Source organism: Dryas octopetala, chromosome 7 (genome assembly GCF_963921425.1).
Source record: "Dryas octopetala chromosome 7, drDryOcto1.1, whole genome shotgun sequence".
In the NCBI taxonomy this organism is placed as follows: Eukaryota; Viridiplantae; Streptophyta; class Magnoliopsida; order Rosales; family Rosaceae; genus Dryas; species Dryas octopetala.
This window is the reverse complement of record NC_141372.1, coordinates 18,422,378-18,433,627: the sequence shown is the minus strand read 5'-3', so window position 1 is coordinate 18,433,627 and position 11,250 is coordinate 18,422,378. Positions and strand designations below refer to the sequence as shown.

At 37.2% G+C, this 11,250-nt stretch overlaps 2 pseudogenes; one reads left to right on the top strand and one right to left on the bottom strand.

The window, feature by feature from the left end:
* Positions 1-4,813: 4,813 nt before the first annotated feature.
* On the bottom strand, positions 4,814-5,407 carry LOC147280248 (secreted RxLR effector protein 161 pseudogene; annotated as a pseudogene).
* Positions 5,408-5,423: 16 nt separating this feature from the next.
* Positions 5,424-11,070, top strand: LOC147280247 (uncharacterized; annotated as a pseudogene).
* The last annotated feature ends 180 nt before the right edge of the window (positions 11,071-11,250 follow it).

Genomic DNA, 11,250 nt, shown 5'->3' with positions numbered 1-11,250 from the left:
TTTTTTAGCCTCCTGAAGCATGAGGAGAAAATAAACTATATAAATGATATGAGAGTTCCCACTATATTCTGAAACTTGAAGTACAATTATTGTGTACCTAAACAAAGCAACAAAGGCAAGTAGGATAAGATTTAAACATTTACTAAAGTCAGCAACTTAACAAAAATATATGGGTTTTTTTCATATTTAGTACCTGAACTTTGACCATTATCTTAATGTGGTACCTAAACTTTTATTTGTCCCAATTGAGTACCTAAACTTTTATTTTGTGTCTAATAGGTACCAAAATGAATTTCTGTTAAAATTATCAACAAAAGTTAGGGGCAATATAGTCACTTCAAAAAATTATTTTTTAATTTTAATTTTTTTTTTTTGTTTGTTGTGTTTTTTTTTTTTTTTATAATTTTAAACATATAAAGAAAATAATTAAAATATACTTTGACTATATTGCCCCTAATTTTTATTGACAATTTTAACAAAAATTCATTTTGGTACCTATTAGACACAAAATAAAAGTTTAGGTACTCAATTGGGACAAATAAAAGTTTAGGTACCACATTAAGACAAGGGTCAAAGTTTAGGTACTAAATATGAAATAAACCCAAAATATATAGCTGTTTTCTCATCATAAAGGCACAAGGATTAATGAATTTTCTTTAATATTCAGTCTACTATGATCCTTTTCCAGTGAAAGCTTAATTAACAATACCAAATTTCACAACGAATTAAACACTCCAACACTATCATATAGCAGCACCGATCTATAAGTAACCAACTTAAGTAAATAGCATTTCATCCCTTGGATTAGTATGGACAGCTGAAAAGCACAATAAGGTGGGTGCACCTCAACCGTTCATATTTCATAGGAGTTTCTAATCAAATATAACATACGAGTGTCTACTTTCCACTAGAGCTGTAAGACCCCGTATTTTTCAAGGAGTTATTTTAAATATTTTGCGAATTTATTTTAAGGATTTTGGGAATTTATTTTAAGGATTTTAGGAATTTATTTGGAAATTTAAAAGGTTTTGGTTTAATTTTTTAATTTTTGTTTTAAATTGGGCTTGACCCAAAAGTTGACTTTTAAAACTAATGGACTTTCGTCTTTGACTTTGGGCACGTTGGAAAGGTCTTGAGTCCACGAGTTCGTAGACACGCGGTACGCGTCAAACGGAGTTACGGTTTGAAAGATACGGACATGTGAAGTGAGTGGCACACTTGAAATTTTTACGAAAGTGGTTTTTAAACCCAAAAAGTCAGACTTATTTCTCTCTCTCTCTCTCTCTCTCTCTCTCTCTCTCTCTCTCTCTCTCTCTCTCTCTCTCTCTCTCCCGCGTCTCTTTCGCCCCTGTCGCCGGCGCGTGGCGGCGCGTCCGGCGGCGGCTGGGCTGGGTGTTCGGTCCACCGTGCTCGCCGTCCTCCCCTCTTCCTTCCCCTGGCCGCCGATCACCCACCTGAGCCACCATCGCTACAAATCGATGCGAAGACAGAGAAGATGCTCTCGTCGGTGATCTGCGTTTTTCGACGGAGTTGCGGCGCCGGACCACCTGGGTTCTCTTCCCCAGGCCACGACGAGTCTTCCCATACCCTTCCCTCACGCCGGTGACGCTCCACGACGACGATTCGTCGCCACAAGGGTTGCGGCTGCCCCACCGCGATTTCAATGTTCCGGCAGAAATTGGATGGTCAGACCTACTGGGCTTTGTTCCCCTCGTCATGGTGAGTCTAGCCATGGTCTCCATTCGTCCATACGAGCAATGAGCTCGAGAAGCCAAGCCAGCCGCCGGCTTCCGTCGCCGATTTTGACCATTTTCGGCAAGTTTTAGCCTTCGACTCAGGTATAAAAGTTGATCCTCTCGACGTTTCCTTCGTGCCGGTGTAATTCGTTTTCGTTAATTTTGAGTTTTGAAATTCGTGCAGGTTGACCACCACGAACCACCGCGGGTCCCGCCACGTGTGGTCGTGCGGATGGTTGGGATTGTTGATTTTTGGCCTCTGGCCAGTCTTCCGAAGCCCGTGGGTGAGTTTCTGTGTGTTTTGGGTACTGTTCTAAGTCGGGCAGCCATCGTGTGTGGTGGCAGCCACCCGTTTTGGTCGTTTAAACGACCATTGTGAATTCTGTGTGTATTTGATTTGGTTTTGGCTAGGACTTGGTAAAGTCTAGGCTTGAATCTTGAGGATGGACAATGATAAATTGATCATGCATTGAGGTTATGAGTTAGGATGTGAATGATTAGAGATTGAGATTAATAGTTGACGATTAGGCATTTGATTTTCCGAATTGATTATTATTTATTGATGAGATTTGATTAGAATACGAGGATTTATGATTTATCTTGAGATTTGGATGATTGGTGATGAAATCATTATGTGATTGAGTATTTATGGATTTTATTGTGGATTATTATTGATTATGGAAATTGAAGGATTAATTGAGGATTATTGTTTAAGTCATTTCACTCATACGAGCTCTAGTGAGCTTACCGGGTTGTTTGTTTGAATGACCCGGTGTACCATGGATATAGTGCAGTGTGGTTGTTGGTGTTTTGCAGGTTAAGCAAGCTGAGGAGGCAGTGAAGAGAAGTCGAGGCAATGGGACTCAGTGAGATTTATTTAATTGTTTTTACACAATGTTTTCGTTTAAATGTTTTTGGTAAAATTTTTTTTAGTTATATTTATGTGCATGGCTCAAAGAAAAGAGAAAACAGATTTAAAAGGTTGATATTTCAGTGTTTTATGGGCCCGAGGTTCGGGGCGTTACAGATTGGTATCAGATATGGTGTAGTGTGGTTGTTGGTGTTTTGCAGGTTAAGCAGGCTGAGGAGGCAGTGAACAGAAGTCGAGGCAGTGAGACTCAGCGAGATTTATTTAATTTTTTTAACACAATGTTTTCGTTTAAATGGTTTTGATAAAATTGTTTTTAGTTATATTTATGTGCATGGCTCAAAGAAAAGAGAAAACAGATTTAAAAAGTTGATATTTCAGTGTTTTATGAGCTCGAGGTTCAGGGCGTTACAATAGCCCCAAATCAAGTCAACAAGTTTACACAAGTTACATGACAAAAACAACCCTATACTCAGGTTTATATATTTAATTATAATATACGTTTCTTTTCTTTGGCTTATGTTATAATTTACATATCATGTGTAAATTTGTAAGCAATCAAATGCCAATTGGAAATCAAATGCCAGTTCAGATTGCTTACCGTGTGGAAGTGTCTTGAATTAGTGTAACCACCTCGATGTTATGGCCTCGATCTACAGTGATCAACCCAGCTGCTATGGAACGCAAATCACAGCTTCCGTGCACACTCTTTGTCTCCAAGGTAAGGGAATTGCTATGAAAGTCAAATCCCAAGATTTCCACGATTCCCAAAGCTCCCAGACTCTTTTGGTGAATTGTCTAAGGTCGAGTGTCTCAAGAGTAAATGCACGAGAGTTTATATAAAAGTCTACCATCAGACTTTCTCTTTTCTTGTGGTTTCCTAGAGAGAGCTATCAGAAGTGTGGTGAGATTGGGTCTCTGCTTGAATTCAAATTCAAAGACCACAATACTCATCTGCCATCCTTATCTCTTAACTGGGATATGGGTTTTATCCAATCAGCTGAGATAAGATAGTATCCACCCGAAGTGGGCGGATAATTATTGATATTACATGAAGTTAATTTCAAATAATTGTAACATCTCCCACTCGCCCACATAGGGCATGAAAACCACATAAGCATTCTCAATCTCTTCAGTACTTAATCCCTTCATACAGGACATGGGACGTGCGACCTAACGAGAAAGAACGTACAGCTACGGGAGCAAGATTATTAAGTCATCACCTAACTAACAAAAATGCTACACCCAGAAGCATCTCGTATATATACCCTAGACAATTTGAACTACACCAAATGAAACACTCTTAATCCCTCATAGAAGCAATGTTCCATCCCTTAGTATGTAATGTACTCATGACATATGTTGATAACTAATACAACGTATTCGCTGGCCAGCAATGAGTCACAAGACATGGTGTATTATCACAATCATCTTCCTTACGCACTCATGTCAATTCAATTAGACTTGACCACTTTCCTAGACATGCCTCTTAAGACCATATTAGTGAAGTCCTAGTAAAACATGCTAAAGTAGCGTTATCAAGTATCCTCTGCATGACATATGCTTAAGTAACAGAGGGTAAACATAAGATCAAAAATAATGATCCAAGTGGCTCACACAGTGATGAAGCAGGGATTCATTCATCACTCCCACTATCGGTCAGCAATTGCATATACAGTATTAATTAAATATATACTATGACCTATTCTCATAAAAAGAGCATGTCACGTGTCTAGATAATAGACGTACGCCATACAAACCTTAGTATAGTAACTATACAAGCGTCTAACCTGAGTTTTCCAGCCCAGTCGCTCTTCTAAGCACCTGCCTGAATTCCACGTTCGGCTCCAATAAGGCAACATAGGGTCATGGACAAGATCTCTATGATCGACCTTTGGTTAAGGTCTCATCTTAGCTCTGTCTAAGGCGACATATGATAAACATAGGTATATTATTATTGCTTGCCAACTTGGCGCCAAAGATATATACACGTCCTAATGCGCCACCTCCGCGCCTAAGGACTTAGATGTCTCATCCTGCTCGCTACCCCAGCGCCAAGGCGAATCACCCGTGTGAGCAAGCTGATCCAAGCCTTGTGACATTTATCTAAAGTGCGTAAAATGATTATTCAAAGTACATCACACAGTAATGAATAACTTCTTATTAACAAACAAATAAAGTCAATTACAAAGAGGCAATTTAAAACACATCAAATCCTACGTAGTCCCATACTCCTAATATGAGAAAGGAATACATCCCTGGCAATGGGCTTAGTCAAAGGATTAGCAACCATACTACCAGTGAAGATATGTCTCAAAACTACCTCACCCTTCACAACCTTGTCTTTAATAAAGTGATAACAGATGTCTATGTGTTTGGTTTTTCCATGATACTTAGGGTCTTTTGCGTAGGCTAGAGCAGAAGTGCTATCGGAATAAACAAGCACAGGCTCCATAGCATGAGCAATAATTCCTAACCGTCCAAGGAATTTCCTTAACCAAACAGCTTCTTGTACGGTAGCCGAGCAGGCGACGTACTCAGCCTCCATTGTAGATAGGGCCACACAAGTTTGTTTCTTGCTACTCCAAGAAACCGCTCCACCTCCAAGGATAAAAGCATAACATGAGGTGGACTTGCACTCATCTCTATCATTGCCCCAATCTGCATCAGCATAACCTGTAAGTCTTAGGTCCCCACCATGGTAACAAAGAATGAGGTCAGAGGTTCCACGTAAGAATCGTAAAATCCGTTTCACCGCTTTCCAATGAGCGGGACCAGGGTCACTCTGATAACGACTAACCATACCAACTGCGTAACAAATGTCTGGACGCGTACACAACATAGTGTACATCAGACTCCCTATCGCAGATGCATAAGGCACTGTGGACATATACTCTCTTTCCTTATCATTCTTAGGACATAAATCAAGGGATAAGACACATCCTTTCTCCATAAGAGTGTCAATAGGTTTGGATTGACTTATGCGAAGAAATTTGTCCGTCGCCCAAAGCACGTTCCAGCGAGAAAATTAGTTATTCCTCTCCCAAATCATGTTTAGGCGACGGATAATTTCGTCGCCCAAACATGCTTTGGGCGATGAATTTTATGTTTTAGGAGACAAAAAAAATTCATCGCTCCAGGTTTCTTTGGGCGACGAAATTTATGGGTTCGTCGCCCAAACTCTTGGGCGTCACATTTTAGGCGTCCAGATGCTCGACAAACTAGTTTCGTCGCCCAAACTTTTGGGCGACAAAACTCTACTTTGGGCGACAAATTCCGTTTCTCTCCCAAACCCTTTTTTCTTGTAGTGATCTGACTAGTATAAAAATTGCATTTTTTTCAACCCTGATATCTAACTAGTATACGTTTTGGTATGGATTGGTTTTCTGGTTGTTGTTATCGTTATTTTGGTTATGCTTTTTTATTTTTATTCTTTTTGGGTCAATAAGGGTGACTACAACTTGGTGGACCGAATCAGTGAATTGCCAGATCATATTCTTGTTAGTATAGTGTCTTTCTTGTCACTCAAGGAAGAAGGAGCTACTAGTATCCTTTCTCGGAGATGGCGTCTACTACGATCCTCAACTTTGATGATGAAGTACTTATTCATGATTACTTGTTAAACCCCCAACTAGATATACAAGTGATGGAAAAATGGAGTGTCAGGTCAGTAGGTACGTCAATTGGGTGAATACGTACTGTGGTGGAACAACATAGAGGCGTACATTAGGGTTTATTTTGACCTAATAGATCCTAGGAATATAAGCTCTATGAATAAGTGAGTACAATTTTCAGTGGAAAAGAGAGTCCAAATGCTGAGTTGATCTTGTTAGTAGATTGCATGTACCACGCACAGATCAATAAGTAAATCCAGCTATACTTATCCAAAGAATCCCCACGTACAAACTTTTAGGAATATCGAAAATGGGTCTGATTTGAAGCACTTGTGTTCTATTCTGAATAGTTCTGATATTCCAAGTCTACACCCTTGTGTGTATAGTGGCTTTAAGTCCCTCAAAGTTATTGTTTATCAATCTGTTGAAGTAACTGGAGAATTTCTCGAGTTCTTATTGCCTGCCTGTCCAGTTCTTGAACGATTATCGCTGCTGACTTGTCAATATTTGGGTAATTTAAGAGTTGTTGGCCATCGATTGCATTAAAGTACTTGGAGATAGAATTGTGCTCCATAAAAAGCGTTGAGATTTGTGATGCAAACCTTGTTTCTTTTATTTATGTTGGACGGGAGGTAAATTTGCTTCTTAGGAATGTACCGCGCGCTGCTTGTTGAGGTATCCATTGATTGCGTCACCAACGATTTTGCAATGCTGGCGTACGTTCAGCCAACTTTCATGCTATCTTTCTCAGCTACAGGTTCTCAAACTGAACAAATCCATGGTTAATTAGTGTATGTAATAATCATGTGTTGGTTTTCATTTCTTTTTGTTGGATTATGTTAGTGCCTTACGTAGTACGTACCCCCTTGTTTGGTTTTCAGCTCTACAAGCAGAATCATGTATTTCCTATATTATTAAATCTCAAGCATTTGGAATTAAGATTTGAAGAAGATGATGATCGATTGCTGTCTTCTTCAATTAACTTCTTTCATTAAGGCATTTCCTTACCTGCACAAACTTGTGTTGCAGGTATCTCTTCTTGGTGGATTACATAGTAATTCTATGTGCACTTTGGGGGATTTTTCTTTTTTTTTTTTTTTGTTATAATGATAATCACTGATGAATTTGATATAGGCATGTTGTCATGTGATGCATCTTTGTACGTAATTGTCTTGTCCTTACTCCTTATTATGTCATGCTATTTATTTTCTTTTTTGCTTAATTGCAAATTAATGCATGCTTAACAACTGTAACTAAACAAGATAAAAGGAAAATACCTATGATCCTAGCTAGCTAGTCTAATTCAAATGATTAATTGAGATTGGTAGTCTAATTCAAATGTTTAATAGAAAGTGAAATTAAAAGTTTAATCATTGGGATTTGTCAAAAGAATGAGAGAATGATCATTGGAACAACTTTTTTTCACTGAAGAACAATTTTTAAATCAATAGTCAATGTAAGATGTAAAATGTACGTCTGAAAACACATTTTGAAATCTATATACATGCTTTGGTGTTAAGTGGAGATATATGTCATTGGAAGTCGTGGATCATGCTATGGTTCCATTTTTGTTTATACAATATGAATAAAGGAACACACATTTTTTTATTTAATGAAGATTCATTCGAATGGAATACTCGTATGTAAACCAGTGTCATACATAATAATAAAATACGGTGTTCAATTAATTTAAAACCAAATGCTAGTCTATTAACTTAATGATTTTAGTGGATTGATTCATATATCTCAGGCATAATGCACTTGGTGTAACTGGCCATTAATATGATGTAGGAGTGTCATTTTTTTATTCCATTATTATACTGTTTCATATGCTAGGAGATTTGTTAATTAATGCTCTAAGTCTTGTGAGCTTAATGGTAATTCTATTACTTAGTTATTGTTGAACAAAAATTGTAAATAAATAATAATATTACCCAACATAATTTCACCCAAATTCATTTAAGGAATAAGGGTTTTATTATTTTGGGTACGATCCATTCAAGATGGTAAATCTCTTAATTACAATCCCTTAGCTCAAGGCAATACCCTTTTATTTCAATTGCAATGAAATCAACGAATCACTTTGTAAGTGTTTGGATTTCCAATAGGTAAAAGACTCATTGAAAGGTTGGAATTCATTTAGTTAAATGTTTGAGATTTATGGAATATATTTGCAATTGCGGTTGCACCCATATTTTAGGTTTTCTATGTACCAATTGTAGGATCAAACCATATGTAATTCCAAGCTTTTGGGAATTAAATGGATGAGTGACCCATTTAAATGATTTGAGTAATTTGGGTAGGGCTATTAGCCCTTGAATTTGATTTGAGAAATTCATTCAGGGATTTTTGTGTATAAAACTAATTTTTGGAGAATTTGAACGGATTTGATTTGGTGCGAAATTAATTCAAAGAAACTTGTATGAATTAATTCCTAAGGGAATTTGGAGAATTTTGCGAATGAGATTGAGTGAATTTCGCTCACATTGCCTACGTACCCATGATGGGATCAAACCGAACGTTGTTTGGTAAGGAGGGATTTGGATTTGGTTGGCTTTGTGCCATTTTAGCGTTGAATTTGAGTTTGGCCGGTTTTGGTTTTGTACCAATTGAAAAACTTGGTTTTGTACCACTTGAGAGAGGTGCTTGAGATTTGTGATGAAATTAAGAAAATGTGCCCACTAATTTATTTTGTGTCAATTATTTATTAATTGACACATTTTATTTTTTAATGGACGAACATTTGAGAGAGAGATCCATTGGACTTTGTTTGATTTTTTTACTAAGTATTTGCTAATTGGTATTATCTATTAATGGGCATATTATTTTGAGCACCAGTCCATCAAATTAAATTTGCACCGTCTGTCACATATCATATCCTAGCCTCTTCATTGCTTTGTATTGCAAGCAAACTTGTATTCCAAACTGAAGCTAACTTTCTTTTCTTCCGACGGGCCCAATTGATAGGATTTTGGAGGTAGAGTTCGCAGCCTAATATTGGCCTTGATAAAAAAACAGGGTGGAGAGCAATCACTGCCCTTTCTATTAATTTCTTGCAACAAGCGACCCATGCATTTGTGTTTGGGAATAGACTGCAAGTTGGAGAATCAATTTGTGAGACTCTGATTTATCAGCCTTCCATTCCTCATTGATCTTTTCGTGTGAATCCAGCTAAGGGAGAAAAGATTGAAACTAGGCATGTAGGCTTGCGTACGTGAGCCTAGATTGCTCCATTACTTCTTGTATCAAGCTAGAGAAACAGCAAGAGGCAATTTTTGTCTTTTACCTCTTTCCTTCATTTTTCATTTCTCTTATCTTTTCCCTTCCACTTGGCTTTGATGTTGGCAACAAAGAATAGAAGTCTTGGAGATGCTTCTGCCACGGTCTATGACTTATGAACCAAGTTGGCTTATTTGAAAGGTTTGAAACACTAAAGAAGCATCAAGAAAAAGCCAGCCAATTAGCCAGCACCTTTATCTCAATTTTGCTCCGTAAGTGTTATTTGAGAAATACTTATCAGCTTTGCACCAAGTCCAACAGAGTCCCACCTTCCTTTTGTATGCCTTTGCTGCATTTTAATTGAATAAAAACTATAAAACCACATCTTAACAACTTGAAGTCTTTCTTTGCAAGCCCACTGCACTATTCTTTCTTAAGAGCAAGTGAGTTGCATGAAGCCCGCATTGTACTTTGTTTTCATTATTAAATTTTTTTTTTTTTTTTTTTTTTAACTTCTCACGTGGAGCATCAGAGAGCAATAGCATCTCTTCCTTCTTTTCTTTTGTTTCTATGGTGTCGAAACATAGAAACGTGCGTGGGGCACTTCTTCATTTCAAATTGCACCCAGCTAATTGATTTGAAGTTGGACATTTTGAACCAAAGAAACCACGTCATCTAATCTTCTTTTATACAGCTTGGCCAAAAAACAAAAAATTTCTTTTATACAGAGCACGTGGGGCTATTTCTTTTAGAACAATAGTTAGGTCACCCCTTGGGGGTACCTTAAGGTCACCACATCCCTCCAAATTCTAATTTCAGCAATATCGGTGCATAATCGAAATCGTTCACTTTTTAGATAATATATTAAGGATCATCTCTGTAAAAAATCAAATCAATCAGAACTCGTTTGATTATATAACTGTTGTCAATTAAATATAAAAAAAAAATGATTTTCAATTAAAGAGTGATTTTTTTACCAAACCGTTGATTTTTTTTTATTTAATTGACAACAGTTATATAACCAAACGATTTCCGATTGAGTTAATGTTTTGTAGAGAAGATCTATAATAGATGATCTAAAAAGTGAACGGTTTCGATTATGCGCTGATATTGCCGAAATCAGAATTTGGGAGAGTGGGGTGACCTTGGAGTACCCCCAAGGGGTGACCCAAGTATTGTTTTTTTTTTAAGCCCTATTTGAATGCTCCCAATATGGGCTCTATCCACATCTTTCTCTTTCTTTTCTTTTGTTTTTCTTTTCTTTCTTTTTTTTTTTTGTTAAATTTTATGGTTCAACAGTTATAGACTTAATATTTTTAGTTTTTGTTGCATGCACACTAGTTATTCCCTTGGTGCAGTTGGCAAACTTTATATCCAATGGAAGAGAAATTAAAAAAATCAAGCATGCTCCCATCAATACATCAGGGTAGTGGAAGTGGTAGGGTATCATGGTCGCACAAGTGATTTTGAACTTGTCATGTACTTGATGGAGAATGCTGTTGAACTAGAAAAAATTGTTATCCATCCTGTTCAATATTGGTATCAACCTTACAAACGATGGAATGTTGAAGAAGCAAAACGGCAAGAAATCATGCTAGGCAGCAGCTTAAAGAAAGAGTGCCTTCAACTATAGAATTTGTATTCCAGCTGTAGCACATGTAGTGCTTAAATTATCAAGAGATTGTGTTGTTAATTCACTAATTTTTATTGCTTTCTATATTTATATTATACGTAGTTAACTTGTCGGATGATTTAGTTAGAGCTTCAGTTGTTTATTTAAACTTCTTGTATATAATTTGTGCATGAAATGAGA